The following is an 18,837-nucleotide window of genomic DNA, read 5'->3' as shown; positions in this document are numbered from 1 at the left end:
CTGGGGACCCCCGTGATCTTGCACGCGGCACCCCGTTTGTAATCAGTCCCCGGAGCGTGTTCGCTCCGGGTCTGATTACCGGCGACCACAGGGCGGGCGGCGTGTGACGTCACGCCTGCGTCCCCGTGTGACGTCACGCTCCGACTCTCAATGCAAGCCTTCGGGAGGGGGGCGTGATAGCTGTCAGGGGCGGAGCGTGACGTCACACGGGGGCGTGACGTCACACGCCGTCGCCCCTGTGGTCGCCGGTAATCAGACCCGGAGCGAGCACGCTCCGGGGACTGATTACAAACGGGGTGCAAGATCCAGCGTGCAAGATCACGGGGGTCCTCAGCGGCGGGACTCCCGCGATCAGGCATCTTATCCCCAATCCTTTGGATAGGGGATAAGATGTGTAAGCACCGGAGAACCCCTTTAATATCGTAACTTGAGGAACCACTTTTTTTATCACGGCGAACAAAAGAAACTCCAAAAGGCCAGATTCCCCTCTGCTACATCTGTAGTTCCAAGCGTGTAGACACATGGAAAAAGGCCTCTGCTGGAAGGAGCTCTATTCATTACTAGTCCTGTGCACAGATAGAGAGGTGATATAAACCCTGATGTGAAGCACTTTATCCTGTCCCTTCACAGTCTTCTGAGGAATTGTTGAATTTACAGGTGGAACCAAGGGAGAAATCAGCATTTTAAACGCTTTCCCCAGGCGGGGTGTTAGTCGGCATGGAGGGGGAGAAATGCCACGCTCCTTATAAACTGCACAGCACCTCAGTGTAATCTGTCAGGGCAGGCCGACATCAGGCCCGCTTTCTATCTGCGGCTCATGTCGGTGCTGTCAGCTGACATAATCCCTCTCCCTGGCACATTGCTGATTTGTGCATAAGTGATGAGCCCAGTCCACCTGAGTTAGGACTTAGGAGCCCCTGATCTGGGACTGTCAGGGCTGGAGTATTTTACTGCCTCCTGCCATTAGCCGGAATTGACAGAGCTTGAGATGTGGTGAATTGTACAGCGTGTGAAATTAACAGCAGGGGGACTGAAGTGCTGTGTGGCAGTCATTTAATCTGCAATTTATCAGGTTATGCTGCTTTCCCAACCTGCACGGAGATTATGTTAAAAAGAAAAAGGGACGGGGAACAATCCGGCTTTTCTATGACTTTTTAATTTTACCCGACAGGACAGACTACCAATGTTTGGGACCTGGAACAATTACATGGTCCTTGAATAAAATATAAGATGTCATTTTAATATGTGTATGTATCATTTTATTTCTACAGCGCCAACTCCTGGGTCCACAGCTGTAAAAGATTACGGTAGCTGCTGAAAAGCTTTATGGGCTCTGGATGCTTCACATTTAGCTGGCAGAACTCTCTCACCACTGGACAACAATTTTTGGTACAAATTTCAGAAAAGTAAAGTCTGCTGTATACTAAGGCAATGTTCACACGGCTGACATTTAGTGGAATGTGCATTGGGTTTTTTATCCTTTTTTTTCACTTTTGAATTATTATTTCTTTCTCTTAATTGACAACTGGGTGTTACCATTCCCCCCGATCAAATGGGCGTATCGTTTCACAGTCTGGCACTAATTGGACAGTATTAGACTTTGTAGACACACCTCCCCCCCAGATGGTAACATCCAGTTGTGAATTTATTTTTACATATCTAAGATGGATGACAGAGAGATGCCACAACACAGAGAAATAAGCAAAAATGTTCAAGAATTGTTATTTCATTACAAATACAAGTAATCATTAAAGGGGTACTCCAGTGTAGAAAAACGTATCCCCTATCGACAGGATAGAGTAAAAGTGTCTGACCACAGGGGGGTCCGACTGCTGGGACGCCTCACAATCTTCTGCGTGGCCCTCCATCTTTCCTTGTGCACAAATTGTGGGTCGACACGCCTCCTTCATGCATCTATATGGGGAAGCCGGAGATATATGAACGCTCTGATGTACTATTAAAAACAAATGGCCAATATACTCTACTTATACAGGGGTCTTCTACTGGGCATGACCCCCCCCCCCCCCCCCCCCCCCCCCCCCGACAGGCCTATAGACACTCTGTTCTACCTTAACTAGGTGCCCTAGATTTCCTTAGAAAAAGTGCTAAAGGAGATTACCTTAATCATGGAGGTCCATCATCCATAGACTATAGAACATACATTTCTATAGGCCATTTTTGCTGTATTTTGTATTATCTTGTAAGGTACTTTTTAAAGAAACCATGATTCATATTTGCTATTTTAAAAGGATATCCATCTTTTGACCCGTTGATAACATCAATGATGGTCTTCAAGTTGTACCTCCCAGTGATTTCCAGAACAAAGAAACACAATTTTCTCTATTACGCAGAAACCATTAGGCACTGGCCACAGGTTGTGAATCTCTGGCACAGTACTTTGGCTGTTCTCACTATTAAAAAATACTGTCAGTGTCATTGTGTATCCAATTGATAAAAAGATCTTTAATGTATATTGGAAGCCATGTTGTAAGATGAACAGAGAAATTGGGCCCCATTTTACAGAAAGATTATTGGCTGAACAAGATGTCGCCCTGTGTAATAGTACCAGGTTTGCTCATTCAAGAGAGGATCGCTTTGTGTTGATTTGCTAAAAACCCTTCACTCGTCGGTCACACATAGGGGATGTGCAAATGATGGAAGCAAAGGGTCACACAAAAATTCCACTAATTGTTGATGTGACCCCATGGCACAATGGTCGAACCTTGCAATAGACTTTTTTAAAAAGTGTTGATCTACAAGATGAGTGTTTGCACGTTGGAGATCTCAATATATATATATATATATATATATATATATATATATATATATATATATATTTCTTAGTAGTGCCCAAAGAGTTTGAGAGCATAAGAATAGGCAGAGAAGTCTAAATCTGAGAGGAATGTAATTTTTTTTTCCCCTTTGGTAAGGAGTTATCTGGTATTGCAGCTTAGGCCCATTCACTGGACTGGGACATAGTTGTAATACCAGACACAATCAATAGACTAGAGTGGCGCTGTTCCTGGAAAAACTGACTCTTTTTTTCTTATCTCACATAACTTCTTTTCCATGAAAGTAACAAGGGGTTAAGTATACAGAAAAGAAGCACAGTTCTCTCCGAGACGGATGGCACTGAGGAAACGCTGGCTGCTCAACCATCTTTATTCAATGTCTCTTGGTGAGCTGGCATTGTTTGTCAGCTCGAGATCCCTCGGGTGTGTTGTCCTCCGTTTGCAGAGTAAACTTGAGGACTTCATTAGTCAAACAGATAAATAGCGGTAACTGATACAATGAACACTGTATTTGTTCTACCACCAATACATCGCTATGATTCCAACTAACCACTAAGTACCCAGGGATCCAGTCACCATCCTGAGAAGTGAATCATTTGAGCCGAAGTAGAATAACAATCCCAATGTTCTTGGCTAATTACTATATTACAATGTTTAATACGGGAAGTTATCACCTCGCACCTTATCCATTTTGCACGTCTAACACAAAGCAGTTTCCACTTTCACATCCTCATTAATTTACTCATTTTGCTCATTGCAAAAAAATATACACCAAATGAAATCCAGATGGTAGAATTCCATGTTCACTAGGTCATAATTGAAGTTCATTGTGTCTTTATTTATTTTTCTCCCCCGTAGTTTAATATATGAAGCTGGTATCAAGTTCCCTTGTCCATTAAACATTCGCCATAAATACCTCTTAATCCTCCAAGTCATTGCTCTGAGGTAATAACTCTGGTATTGCTATGGACCAGAGAACGGAGCACTAATACCTCCTCTATAAATACAGCTTGGGTATAGTAAGTCAATTTAATGTATTGCACACAGCTCCCTATACGTCGACTCCTCCACCTTTTGACCTATTCCACCAGTCCCTGCGAGGAAAATCCAGTTTCCGATGGCAAGAGGTCAATGTTAAGTGTAAATGTAACATATTTATTACAAAGCATTTCCTGCTACAGCTCATTTACTCTAAGTACTGGTCAGTTCCACAATAATTAGTCAGAGTTGCTATATAGTGCTACCTGTCAGCAACCACATAAGAATGATGGGGCTGTAATCTTAGGATTATAAAATGAGGGGAAAAAATGAAATTAAGGATTTTTGGAAAGTCTAAAAACAGCTACAGATTTTTCTTCCTTATCTGTAAAACAAAAATAAAACATATGGGAAGTTTTAGATATTAATAATTATAAACAATACATTTTTGCATCCCTTCCAAAATAGTTTCTGTAAACACTATAAAGCTTCATATTAACCATAAGAAAAGGGGAGATGGAGTAGAACATTAAGGGAATCTGTCTGCTGTACAGTATATGATGCTGCAACTTAACACAACTTCTGGCTCCGCCTCCCTTCCCTGCCACACATTGACTGGTGTACAGGGCTCAGCTAGAAACCAAGCCCAGTACTGAAATCCTGCACAATGGATACCAATAGCACAATGAGATCTCTGGTTGTGGGCCCTTAGACAATCTTTGTGCAGGCACAGGACATCAGCAATGCACATCAGTCAAGGAACAGCAGGGAGAGGAGTAAGTGCAAGGGGATGTGCTAAGCTGGGGCACTTCAACTGCTTGGCACTGCCTCTTTGACACCTAATTGTGCCACAACAAGGCTTCATCAAAAGCGTCTTTCAATTTACTGCCCTATAAGCTATCCAATGCTGTGGTCAGCTCTCTGCATCATATAGAGCAGACAGATTCCCTTTCATACAGCACCATTATCTCATACTAGCAGTTACATTGTATACAGTTCTATACAATACTGATGTTTCCCAAAGTAGAGCTCGGCTTCAAACATTGGGGAACATGTTTAAAAATTATTGCAATTTTCTTGCCTCTTTTTACAGAGTTTCACACCAAATATTAAAAAAAAAAGCAAAAGTTTACATACTGCACTCCAGTTTTGCAAAAGTGGGGGCGTTTTGTTGGATTTACGTTACAGGACATTTTCATAGGCTCATACTCGTGTTTACATGAACATTTTGGCACAATGTTTGTACTACCTTTCCGATGGCGTAAAAATGTAAGAAAAAATAAAAAAGGATTTTTAATTTTTTTGTATATTTTCATTTTCATTCCAATGTTATGTTATGCATTTTAAAATGTGACATTGCATAATACAACCATAAGTATTTTTACACTACATTAATTTATTTTTGAATGGTATTGAATGGTAGATAGGGGATAAGTTTTCTATCCGGGGGGGGGGGGGGGGGGTCGACTGCTGGGACCCCCCGCGATCTCCTGTACGGAGCCCTGGCAGTGCGCAGGAGTGGGGCATGTCTGTCCCCAGCATGACGCGGCAGCCAACATGCCCCCCATAGAGATACATGGAGAGAGCGTATCAGCCGCCATGTCATGTGTCAACGGAACGCTCCCTTCATGCGGACTGCCTGCATAGGGGACCACTAAAGTTTTCCTTTAACTGTATAAGTGTTTGAGCTTTTTTTATTTATCATGATTTACGACAGTTCAATAGTTAAGCATTGAAGGGAATTAAAACGACAGTTCAATAGTTATCCCAGCATTGAAGGGAATTAAAACCGTCGACAGTCCTAAAAGCCCTCAAGAAGGGGAGAGAATCCAAACCTGTGCTCTCAGTTATATAGCTTGCATTACCAAGAAAACTGTTTGCAAAATGCTTTTTCATGTTATTGTTGCTGGCTCCTAAAGTGTCAAAGAGGAGGCATATTCTCCTTCTGGGCACCGAGCTTCATGTAATGAGAGCCTCCTGGCCCTGCCTCTCACCCATGATTGACATGACAGCTGTAGTGTTCAGTCTGAAAATCACTAGAACTGTCTAGAGCTCAGTGACCAGAAGGAGAAGATCCCGCCTCTTTGGCACTTTAGGAGCCTGCAGACAGGACATTAAAAGGCAGTTTTCTTGGTCATGCAGACTGCATAACTTAAAGCATGGGTATAGATTCCATTACCTTACTGATAATTATTTAGGCCTGTCAGCAGTTTTGATAGGTCAATAGGTCAGCGTAAAGGGAAAATGCCAGCAGCTGCCTTCACACTATTGGTCATTTTGCTTCCCAAAAAACATATGAAATTATATTTGATGAACCACAGAAATAAACCTTAGGTAATGAACCCCACTATCTTTGAAGATGGGATAACTACATATGTAGAGCACCTTACAATGTCCTTAGCAGCTAAAAACAAAGCATATGGGTGAAGCTTATGATTTTGAAAATAAGAACAGGCATAAGGGGTATAACATGCAGTCATACCCAGACCTAGAAGCCTAAGGGGACACATAACATATTTCTGACCCAAATGGAGAGATTAGTACTTATAAAAAGGACATGGTAAGTGGGGCCTGTTACAGGTTTTTCATGGAATCTAGGAGCTTTAAAGGGGTACTCTGCTGCTAGACATCTTATGCCCTATCTAGAAGATAGGGGAGAAGATGTCTGATCGCAGGGGTCATGCCACTGGGGCCCCCACGATCTCCCACAGCACCCAGTGATCTAAACAAATTCAGGGTTCCGGTAGCAGTGATAGTGACGCCGCACCCTCTCCATTCATATCTATGGGAGGGGGCGTGACGGCTGACATACCCTCTGCCATAGATATGAATGGAGGGGGCGTGGCCGTGATGTCACGATCACGGCGGCCCGCGCCATGTATTCTGAACAAAATGTTCAAAAAGCTGGAGCATGGGAGTACCCCTTTAAGACATGTCTCTAATGGGTATTGTTACGCCGAGCGCTCCGGGTCCCTGCTCCTCCCCTGAGCGCTCGCGGCGTTCTCCTCTCTGCAGCGCCCCGGTCAGACCCGCTGACCGGGAGCGCTGCACTGACATTCACGATGGGGATGCGATTCGCATAGCGGGACGCCCCCGCTCGCGAATCGCATCCCAAGTCACTTACCCGTCCCAATCCCCGGCTGTCATGTTCTGGCACGCGCGGCTCTGCTCTCTAGGGCGCGCGCGCGCCAGCTCTCTAAGATTTAAAGGGCCAGTGCACCAGTGATTGGTGCCTGGCCCAATCAGTCTAATTAGCTTCCACCTGCTCCCTGTCCATATAACCTCACTTCCCCTTCCATTCCTTGCTGGATCTTGTTGCCTTGTGCCAGAGAAAGCGTTTAGTGTTGTCCAAAGCCTGTGTTTCCAGACCTTCTGCTATTGCTATTGACTACGAACCTTGCCGCCTGCCCCGACCTTCTGCTACGTCTGACCTTGTCTCTGCCTAGTCCTTCTGTCCCACGCCTTCTCAGCAGTCAGCGAGGTTGAGCCGTTGACGGTGGATACGACTTGGTTGCTACCGCCGCAGCAAGCGAAATCCCGCTTTGCGGCAGGCTCTGGTGAAAACCAGTAGCAACCTAGAACCGGTCCACCGACACGGTCCACGCCAATCCCCCGCTGACACAGAGGATCCACATCCAGCCTGCCGAATCCTAACAGGTATGTTTCCAACTTAAAATTTTCTAAATTTTACCAATAACAACTATCCAGAAACAAATAATTACGTATAATTTATTGGTACAGATATTCCTTGCCCAGAATCAACTGATCTGTTACTATGAAAGAGACCAGGCTCTCTTAACTAGTAAGACTGGGCAAGTCAGTGGGGTTTGTTCAGTACAAAGATCTGCTTTTATCCAAATCCAGAACTACATGTTCTGGTCATAAGATACTGAGATACTATGCATGTCCATGGGATACTGAGATACTATGCATGTCCATGAGATACTGAGATACTATGCATGTCCATGAGATACTGAGATACTATGCATGTCCATGGGATACTGAGATACTATGCATGTCCGTGTGATACTGAGATACTATGCATGTCCATAAGATACTGAGATACTATTCATGTCCATGAGATACTGAGATACTATGCATGTCCATGAGATACTGAGATACTATGCATGTCCATAAGATACTGAGATACTATTCATGTCCATGAGATACTGAGATACTATGCATGTCCATAAGATACTGAGATACTATACATGTCCATGAGATACTGAGATACTATGCATGTCCATGAGATACTGAGATACTATGCATGTCCATGAGATACTGAGATACTATGCATGTCCATGGGATACTGAGATACTATGCATGTCCGTGTGATACTGAGATACTATTCATGTCCGTGTGATACTGAGATACTATGCATGTCCATGAGATACTGAGATACTATTCATGTCCATGAGATACTGAGATACTATGCATGTCCGTGTGATACTGAGATACTATGCATGTCCATGAGGTACTGAGATACTATGCATGTCCATGAGGTACTGAGATACTATGCATGTCCATGAGATACTGAGATACTATGCATGTCCATAAGATACTGAGATACTATTCATGTCCATGAGATACTGAGATACTATGCATGTCCATAAGATACTGAGATACTATGCATGTCCATGAGATACTGAGATACTATGCATGTCCATGAGATACTGAGATACTATGCATGTCCATGAGGTACTGAGATACTATGCATGTCCATGAGATACTGAGATACTATGCATGTCCGTGAGATACTGAGATACTATGCATGTCCATGAGATACTGAGATACTATGCATGTCCATGGGATACTGAGATACTATGCATGTCCATGAGATACTGAGATACTATGCATGTCCATGAGATACTGAGATACTATGCATGTCCATGAGATACTGAGATACTATGCATGTCCATGAGATACTGAGATACTATGCATGTCCATGGGATACTGAGATACTATGCATGTCCGTGTGATACTGAGATACTATGCATGTCCATAAGATACTGAGATACTATTCATGTCCATGAGATACTGAGATACTATGCATGTCCATGAGATACTGAGATACTATGCATGTCCATGAGATACTGAGATACTATGCATGTCCATAAGATACTGAGATACTATGCATGTCCATGAGATACTGAGATACTATGCATGTCCATGAGATACTGAGATACTATGCATGTCCATAAGATACTGAGATACTATTCATGTCCATGAGATACTGAGATACTATGCATGTCCATGAGATACTGAGATACTATGCATGTCCATGAGATACTGAGATACTATGCATGTCCATAAGATACTGAGATACTATTCATGTCCATGAGATACTGAGATACTATGCATGTCCGTGAGATACTGAGATACTATGCATGTCCATGAGATACTGAGATACTATGCATGTCCATGAGATACTGAGATACTATGCATGTCCATGGGATACTGAGATACTATTCATGTCCATGAGATACTGAGATACTATGCATGTCCATGAGATACTGAGATACTATGCATGTCCGTGAGATACTGAGATACTATGCACGTCCATGAGATACTGAGATACTATGCATGTCCGTGTGATACTGAGATACTATGCATGTCCATAAGATACTGAGATACTATGCATGTCCATGAGATACTGAGATACTATGCATGTCCGTGAGATACTGAGATACTATGCATGTCCATAAGATACTGAGATACTATGCATGTCCATGAGGTACTGAGATACTATGTATGCCCATGAGATACTGAGATACTATGCATGTCCATGAGATACTGAGATACTATGCATGTCCATGAGGTACTGAGATACTATGTATGCCCATGAGATACTGAGATACTATGCATGTCCATGAGGTACTGAGATACTATGCATGTCCATGAGATACTGAGATACTATGTATGCCCATGAGATACTGAGATACTATGCATGTCCATGAGATACTGAGATACAATGCATGTCCATGAGATACTGAGATACTATGCATGTCCATGAGATACTGAGATACTATGCATGTCCGTGAGATACTGAGATACTATGCATGTCCATGAGATACTGAGATACTATGCATGTCCGTGAGATACTGAGATACTATGCATGTCCATAAGATACTGAGATACTATGCATGTCCATGAGGTACTGAGATACTATGCATGTCCATGAGATACTGAGATACTATGTATGCCCATGAGATACTGAGATACTATGCATGTCCATGAGATACTGAGATACAATGCATGTCCATGAGATACTGAGATACTATGCATGTCCATGAGATACTGAGATACTATGCATGTCCATGAGATACTGAGATACAATGCATGTCCATGAGATACTGAGACTGTGAGGACTGTGAATTTATGGAACGGTCTACCTCAGGAACTGGTCACAGCAGGAACAATTAACAGCTTTAAAACAGGGTTAGATACATTCCTGGAACAAAATAACATTAATGCTTATGCAGAATTATAAAACTATATCCCTTTCCCTTATCCCCTTACACCCTTCCCTTCAATTCCCTTGTTGGACTTGATGGACGTATGTCTTTTTTCAACCATACTAACTATGTAACTATGATACTATGCATGTCCATGAGATACTGAGATACTATGCATGTCCATGAGATACTGAGATACTATTCATGTCCATGAGATACTGAGATACTATTCATGTCCATGAGATACTGAAATACTATGCATGTCCATGAGATACTGAGATACTATGCATGTCCATGAGATACTGAGATACTATTCATGTCCATGAGATACTGAGATACTATGCATGTCCGTGAGATACTGAGATACTATGCATGTCCATGGGATACTGAGATACTATTCATGTCCATGAGATACTGAGATACTATGCATGTCTATGAGATACTGAGATACTATGCATGTCCATGAGATACTGAGATACTATGCATGTCCATGAGATACTGAGATACTATTCATGTCCATGAGATACTGAGATACTATGCATGTCCATGAGATACTGAGATACTATGCATGTCCATGAGATACTGAGATACTATTCATGTCCATGAGATACTGAGATACTATTCATGTCCATGAGATACTGAGATACTATGCATGTCCATGAGATACTGAGATACTATGCATGTCCATGAGATACTGAGATACTATACATGTCCATGAGATACTGAGATACTATGCATGTCCATGAGATACTGAGATACTATGCATGTCCATGAGATACTGAGATACTATGCATGTCCATGAGATACTGAGATACTATGCATGTCCATGAGATACTGAGATACTATGCATGTCCATGAGATACTGAGATACTATGCATGTCTATGAGATACTGAGATACTATGCATGTCCATGAGATACTAAGCATTTGGAATGTCTTCAGACCCTTTCACTTTTTCCCCATCTTGGTATGTTGTGGCCTTTTGCTAAAATAAATAAATTTTCAAAATTTCCACATCATCTTGCACTGAATACTATATAATGACAAGGAAAAACTAAAATATTGCATTGAAATAAGTATTCAGACTCTTTACTAAGACTTAGATGAAGCCCCTTTGGCAGCGATTCCAGCCTCCAGTCTTGTTGGGGAGAAGGCCAAAAGGTTTTCACTCATGGATTTGGGGATTTTCTGACATTGTTCTATGCAGATCATCTCAGGCTCCGCCTGGTTGGCTGGGAATTGTCGGTGGCAGACGTTTTCATATCTCTCTCAGGGATATTGTTACGCCGAGCGCTCCGGGTCCCTGCTCCTCCCCAGAGCCCTCGCGGCGTTCTCCTCTCTGCAGCGCCCCGGTCAGACCCGCTGACCGGGAGCGCTGCACTGACATTCACGATGGGGATGCGATTCGCATAGCGGGACGCGCCCGCTCGCGAATCGCATCCCAAGCCACTTACCCGTCCCGGTCCCCGGCTGTCACGTTCTGGTGCGCGCGGCTCTGCTCTCTAGGGCGCGCGCGCGCCAGCTCTCTAAGATTTAAAGGGCCAGTGCACCAGTGATTGGTGCCTTGCCCAATCAGTCTAATTAGCTTCCACCTGCTCCCTGTCCATATAAACTCACTTCCCCTTCCCTTCCTTGCCGGATCTTGTTGCATTGTGCCAGAGAAAGCGTTTAGTGTTGTCCAAAGCCTGTGTTCCAGACCTTCTGCTATTGCTATTGACTACGAACCTTGCCACCTGCCCCGACCTTCTGCTACGTCTGACCTTGCCTCTGCCTAGTCCTTCTCTCCCACGCCTTCTCAGCAGTCAGCGAGGTTGAGCCGTTGCCAGTGGATACGACCTGGTTGCTACCGCCGCAGCAAGACCATCCTGCTTTGCGGCGGGCTCTGGTGAATACCAGTAGCAACCCTAGAACCGGTCCACCGACACGGTCCACGCCAATCCCTCGCTGACACAGAGGATCCACATCCAGATAGCCGAATCATAACAGATATTTAATTTGGGTTCAAGTCAGCGGGTCTGGCTGGGTCACTCAAGGACATTCACAGAGTTTTCCCTAGGCCCCTCCTGTGTTGTCTTGGCTGTTTACATAGGATCATAGTACCTTTGGCCCAGTCTGAAGCACTTTCATTAAAGTGTACCTGCCAAATACCACAAAAAAAATGAAAAAAATAATATGTTACTCAGTACCTAATCCTGACCATGTTCCTTTTTATGCCTATGTCACCTATATATTGTAAAAATCCCTCTTTCCAAGCTTACAGTGTTAGAAATCCTCTCAGGGGAAGGGGGGTGTCCCTCCTTGTGGTGGTGGGAGGTGATTGGTGCGTCTGCTCATGCAGCCTTGTCCATGAGTCATCTCTTTGTTGCCCTAGTGCCTGAGAGAAAGCTACTGTGTTCCTGGTTATCCGTGTACCTGATCCTTGTTTGGTGACCTGACCCTGCTACTGTGCCGCCTGCCCAGACCTTCAGTTATCCTGACCATGTCTAGTCCTTATCCATCTGTACCACGCTTCATCCCAGCTACCTGTGTGGACGAGTCAAGCCAGGGGTAGAGACCTGGGTGCCGCCTGCCACAGCAAGACCATCCCGCTTTGTGGCGGGCTCTGGTGAAAACCAGCGGCACCTTAGACTCTGCTCCCTCTCACGGCTCCCGTCATCATCCACACAGGCCCAGAAGATCTACCACCTGCCGTGACCGTAACAACTATGGCCCTTATTTACTAACAGTATTCCGACTCTTTTTGTCGGGTTGTGCACCTAAATTCTGTTTAAAAACTACAGAATCAGAAACACCAACAAAATATATGTGGGGTTTTTGGGAAAAGAGGCGTGTTCCCTACATTTCATCCAAAATCACTCGTCTTTTCTAAAAACCACTCTGAAAATCATGTAAATTTTCTGGTAAGAAAACCCTACACTTTAAAGCATGAAAAAAGTTTCCAAAAGCGGAGTAAATTAGTGAATACCATGGAAAAAAAAGGTCAGAACAGCAAAAAAAAACTACAAAACCTACACTCCACTCTTAGTAAATCAGGGCCTATGTCTGTACCTAGCTCCATTTAGCTTTCCTCTAACCCTGACCAGTCTTCCTGTCCCAGCCACCAAAAAAAAAAAAAACAGGATTATTCTGCCACCACCATGCTTCACTTTGGAGATATTTGGGCAGGTGAGGAGCAGGTCCCGGTTTCCTCTAGACGTAATTTTTAGAATTGAGGCCAAAAACTTAAATCTTCATTTCATCAGACCATAGAATCTTGTTTCTCACAGCCTGAGAATGCTTTAGATGCCTCTTTGCAATCTCCAGCAATTGACATGTCTTTTTATCTATGTTATATATATATATATATATATATGGAGATGTACAGGAGTTTATAGATGACACATTACATTCATTTCTCCAGACAAGTATAGATGACTCTGATCACATACACTCCTGTGTAACCTGGTCTTGTCCTGAAGGAGTTACCTATTCTAATGACTGCATGTATATAGAATGCAAATTGTCCACGTCGCTCCCTCTTCCCTGCCCCAGTTTGGCAGAGCGAATTCCCAGTCCGGGGAAATGAAAGGTGATTAGTTATACACTGAATGGTGCAGGCGGAGGGCCGTCCTGTACAGTATGTGTGAGAACCAAAGCGATCAAAACAAAAGTGTTAGTATTATTGATTTTTAAACCTTTCAAGTTGCAGAAAATTCACATTTATTTGAAAATTTTACATGATAAATTCTGTGTTTTACTGCACATGTAAATTTTTATAAAGATAGAAGCACATAAACGACCTCGTATAGCGCTGCAAAAACTCATGCTTAGTAAAATCGAGGGGGGGATACATTTCCCGAATATAAGAGGCTACAATTTGGCCTGTTTATTTTGTCATGCCCTAGATTGGCTACATTCCTCTACCTTTTTTTCCAACCTTGCAGTGGAAGAAGCGTTGGCTGCCCCATGGTCCTTACCGGCTCTGCTACATACTGCCTATGCTAAACTCCCGACAGGGATTAAGGGTTCCATTTTATTGCGTGATATGATAGTGACCTGGAAGGAAGTGAGGAAGGTCTTTGGCCTCCCGTTCCTTTTATCATAGCGGATGCCCTTGTTTGGTCACCCAGTGTTCCCACAGGGTAGATCCTCTCCTTGGATGCGACAGTGGCTCTCTAAAGGGGTGGGTACAGTAGGGCGACTGATACACATAAATGACCGTAGGTGGCTCGTGAAATGCTTACTACGTATGACTTCCCTCCTTCACACACACTATTTGCAAATCAAATCTACGCATTCTGCTTGTCTCGACTTCACAACTTGGCAAAGAAGGCCCCGACACATATCCTAGACGAACTCATAGGCACTAACGCCCAGAGGAGGTCGATTTCAGATTTATATGCAGCTTTTAGAAATCGTTTTCTGAAGGTTGACCCTAAACGTGTGTTCAAAACCTGGGAGAGATGGACAGGTGATGAAGGGATTACAGAGGTGATTTTGAAGGGATGGGTGGCGGTACGGAATAATGTAATTAACGAAAGGTGGAGGGAAACGTACTTTAAGGTTGCACACGCGGCCTTATACGGTTTTAACATATTGCCCTCTCCATCTTCCCAGATAGGATTACACATTGTCCCAAATGTAAAGCACCGTTGACAAATATGTACCACGGGATATGGGAATGCCCTCACTCAGAATCTTATTGGCGTCTAGTGCAATCGTATATACGGGAACACTGGAAAGCGCAGATTCCTTTTACACCACACTCTCTCATTTTCCATCAGTTACGTCCACCGGAGGAGGGAGGGGAGGGGGAGGAGAGATTGCCACGATTTGTTCATGTGGTCCTCCTGGTGGCTATGCAATGTCTTTTTGCTAAATGGCTTGAGCCAGCTACACCAGACTTACCCATGCTGATTTCACAATTAAAAGCATTCCTTGACATAGACCGTTTGGATGCAGAGAGACACTCTGAAACTGGTACAAAACGCTTTTTTCAAAAGTGGAAAACCTTTATTGTCACTCACTATGACTCTCAGGGGATCACAGCCATAGTACGGCCGTTTAGATATACCACTTGGTACAATATGGAATTGCTGAAAGGCTCCCTAGGAGCGTTGCGGTTGCCGGATTACTAAAAATTCCTTTCTAACCTTAACAGTCCTGAGTAGTTGGGATCCTATGATCCTGCGCGTTGGATCTCCTGGGAGTCAGGGGAGCACTCACTTATTGTTTACTTTTAAAGTCGATTATTGTGCTAATTCTCTCTTTTGTTAGGGGGAATGGGGCCGGCGAGGTTAAGCAGAAGGTTTTCTGTGTGCTTTTATATTACATGGAGTGTTACATTATCACTACCTCGGACTCATATTGACTTCAAGATCTCACATGTGAAGCGGGATTCGGTATGAATCTGATGTATGGGTCCAGGGGAGGGGGGGGAGTTTATTCTAGGATAATAGTATCTTGTGGATTCCTGTGAATCCACCTTATTTCTTATGTTCTGTTTATTGTTTTGAAAATTTGTTCAATAAAAATATATATAAAAAAAAAAAGAAAGAAGCACATTATGGATTCCATAGTCGTATCTAGACTTTCCATCGCCAATTTGGTGAAATGGTCAAAGAAAAGTGATTTATTGGCCTTCGGCTGTCTGGGCATGCTGAGAGTTGTAGTTTTGCAATAGCCGGAGGCACCATGGCTGGGAAACACTGCTTTAGACTGAGGTTACAAGTTGGATACGTATGCCATGGTCATGGTGTTTTACGGGGACACCAGAGAAAAAGCAGTGAATGGGAACGTCTTCTTCTGGTTCTTTGGGACCCATTAGGCTATGTTCACAAAGCAGAATTTCTGCATGGATTTATGCATTAATATCCGCATGGAAATTCTGCACGTGTTTAAAGCCTATTCTCTTCAATTTGGATTTTGCAGTCCTATTCACGTTCCACAGCTAAAGTCATGTCTTATTCTTATATTTTTGTGGAATTCGGCTACGGAAGTCCATAGAAGTCATTGGAGCTTTTTTTCTCAGCTAAATGCAGATTTTGTGTGGATTCCGCATGAAATTTAACTTTTACAAAGAATAAAGGTACTTTTTTTTATTCATTCCGCAAATGATTGAAAGATGCAGAACTCTTGCCAAAGGAATACGGCTGCGAAATTCAAGAATCTCTGCGGAAGTGAACATAGCCTTAGTGTGTCAGTATCTACAAGGTGCTCCTTTGGTATTGCATAGCAAAAGAGTGCAACTTTAAAGAGAACCTGTCACCTGTTTAAAGGGGTACTCCTCTGGAAAACATTTTTTTTAATCAACAGGTGCCAAAAAATTAAACAGATTTGTAAATTACTTCTATTAAAAATCTTAATCCTTCCAGTACATATCAGATGCTGTATGCTCCACAGGAAAGTATTTTCTTTTTGAATTTCCTTTCTATCTGACCACAGTGCTCTCTGCTGACACCTCTGTCAATTTTAGGAACTGTCCAGAGTAGTAGCAATCCTCATAGCAAGCCTCTCCTGCTCTGGACAGTCCCTGACATGGACAGAGGTGTCACCAGAGAGCACTGTGGTCAGACTGAAAAGAAATTCAAAAAGAAAAGAGCTTCCTCTGTGCCCATCTCCATTGACGGCAGTGCATGTCTGAGCAGATTATGGGTAGACATTCTGTGCCTGGTAGGTGCTGACTCTAGTGCTGGGACTGCTTGTACATGCGCCGTCTCTATTGATGGCAGTGCATGTTGGAGCAGATTCTGGGTGGACATTCTGTGCCCAGCAGGCACTGACTCTAATACTAGGACCGCTCTGACATTCGCCATCTCCATTGACGGCAGCTCAATGTCGGAGCAGATTCCGCTAAAAGAATAAACATATTCATGCTTTTAGTGGAGTGAAGAATTTGTGTTTCCGTGACAGAATTTTCTGGCATGGAAATTCTGCTGTGTGCACAGTGCAGCAGAATCCCATTGAAAACAATAGAAGGCTGCTGCACTGGAATTTCTGAGACGCCTTTTTACGGAATTACGCTGTATGAATGGGCCCTAAATCTGTGGTTTTACTGGCAAAATCATGCAGTTGGCTACCACATATGGGCTTGTTTTGTCTATCTGTGAAAGCTGCAAGTTGTTATGCGCCCTTATATGTCTTAGGCTAAGTTTCCACTTTGGCTCCAAAACCGCATTCTACCCCATAAGGTAAAAACGCATGCAATGATATGCTCTTTAAAATGCATAAAATATTTTTTCACAATAGGTAATAAAGTTCTTTGTACATCCTGCAAGCAGTAATATACTAGATAAGCCTAGATACCCTGCAGTTTACGAAGAGGTAACACATAATGTACAGATGTACATAGCATGGAGTAGGAGCTGTAGAAAACTTTATATGGAAGGTAACTCGGGACCATGTGGAGCGGTTGCATGGATGAGCAGCAGGCCCCTTTATACACAGATCATTATTACAGGCCTATCCTGATGCTTCACCTTATATAGAGGATAGGACTATGAACTTCTGACTTACAACCATCTCTGATTTCTCACCATAAAAATCGGTATTTTCACAGTCTCGTGCCATTAATTTTTCCTTTCTTTTTTTCTCTTTTACAGGAGAGTCATTAAACATCAGCTGTTCCACCTTGGCTTCCAGATGTTCTACCTTCCACGTGACAACTTCAGAGAGGGCACCGCGCACAGAGAGCTTGGCAGAACGATATGTTGTCTTGTAGATTATAGGCATGCAGTAACGTACACCTATAAATTTGTCTGTGTCAATAAATCTGCCTAACAAAGAATTCTTGCTTCTGTGTTCGTGGTGCTCGATGTATTATTTAGACTTAACCTCTTCTTTACAGAACCGGTTGCAGAGAATCCCTGAATATGCATATTGGTGCGAATCGGTGCCATCAAATACAGATTTAGGTAAATTCCCCAGGAGCTTTCCTGATGTCATAACTTTTTATTATCTGCACCTAGGGAAATGTGTTCCTAGATTTAAAGGGCCTCTGAACATTTTGCATTAAATTTTACAGAGCAAAATGATATACACGTTTTCCATTCATGAAATTTAAAGGGTCACATCAGGACAGTTTCATATCTCTACACAAAAGAGATCTCCCCACTTAGGACTTCCTCTATGAGTGGCCAGTCATTCAATTAAAGGGGTAAAATCCAATTCTCAGAGAAAACGGAAACGACACCAGTACTCTACCCTTTCAGTGCAGTGTGAACCTCGACCTGCGGAATACTGCCCGTTAGGTGAGCGTGTTACACCTAGGATGGGAAGATGGATCGGAAGGAGCTGTAGTGTCTGGAGGTGCTCTACGTGTGTAATACACTGTTAAGATCTGTAGCAAACATAGAAGAAAGGTAATGGAGCACTCACACTGCGACTTCTGTATGGAGGCTGGATCTCAGTCCTGGTCTTCCATGGCGGGAAGGCGAAAGGTGTAACGAGGGGAGCCTCAGACGGCCGGAGTCTGAGGCTCCCCTCGTTACACCTTTCGCCTCACCGCCATGGAAGACCGGGACTGAGAGCCAGCCTCCAGCCTCCATACAGAAGTCGCAGTGTGAGTGCTCCATTACCTTTCTTCTATGTTTGGAGCGGGCCGCGGGGGTCGTGACATCACGGCCACGCCCCTTG

General features: G+C 43.5%; 1 long non-coding RNA gene across 2 annotated transcripts in view; it reads left to right on the top strand.

The window, feature by feature from the left end:
• LOC130291229 (uncharacterized) overlaps nt 1-17,969 on the top strand; it is an 88,282-nt gene extending 70,313 nt beyond the window's left edge. For both annotated transcript variants that reach the window (XR_008847833.1, XR_008847832.1), the window contains one exon: nt 17,805-17,969. This is a non-coding gene — a long non-coding RNA (uncharacterized LOC130291229). The remainder of the gene's footprint in view (nt 1-17,804) is intronic.
• The last annotated feature ends 868 nt before the right edge of the window (nt 17,970-18,837 follow it).

Source organism: Hyla sarda, chromosome 9, assembly GCF_029499605.1.
Source record: "Hyla sarda isolate aHylSar1 chromosome 9, aHylSar1.hap1, whole genome shotgun sequence".
Lineage (NCBI taxonomy): Eukaryota > Metazoa > Chordata > Amphibia > Anura > Hylidae > Hyla > Hyla sarda.
The sequence above is the reverse complement of the archived record's forward strand: the minus strand, read 5'-3'. Positions and strand labels throughout refer to the sequence as shown.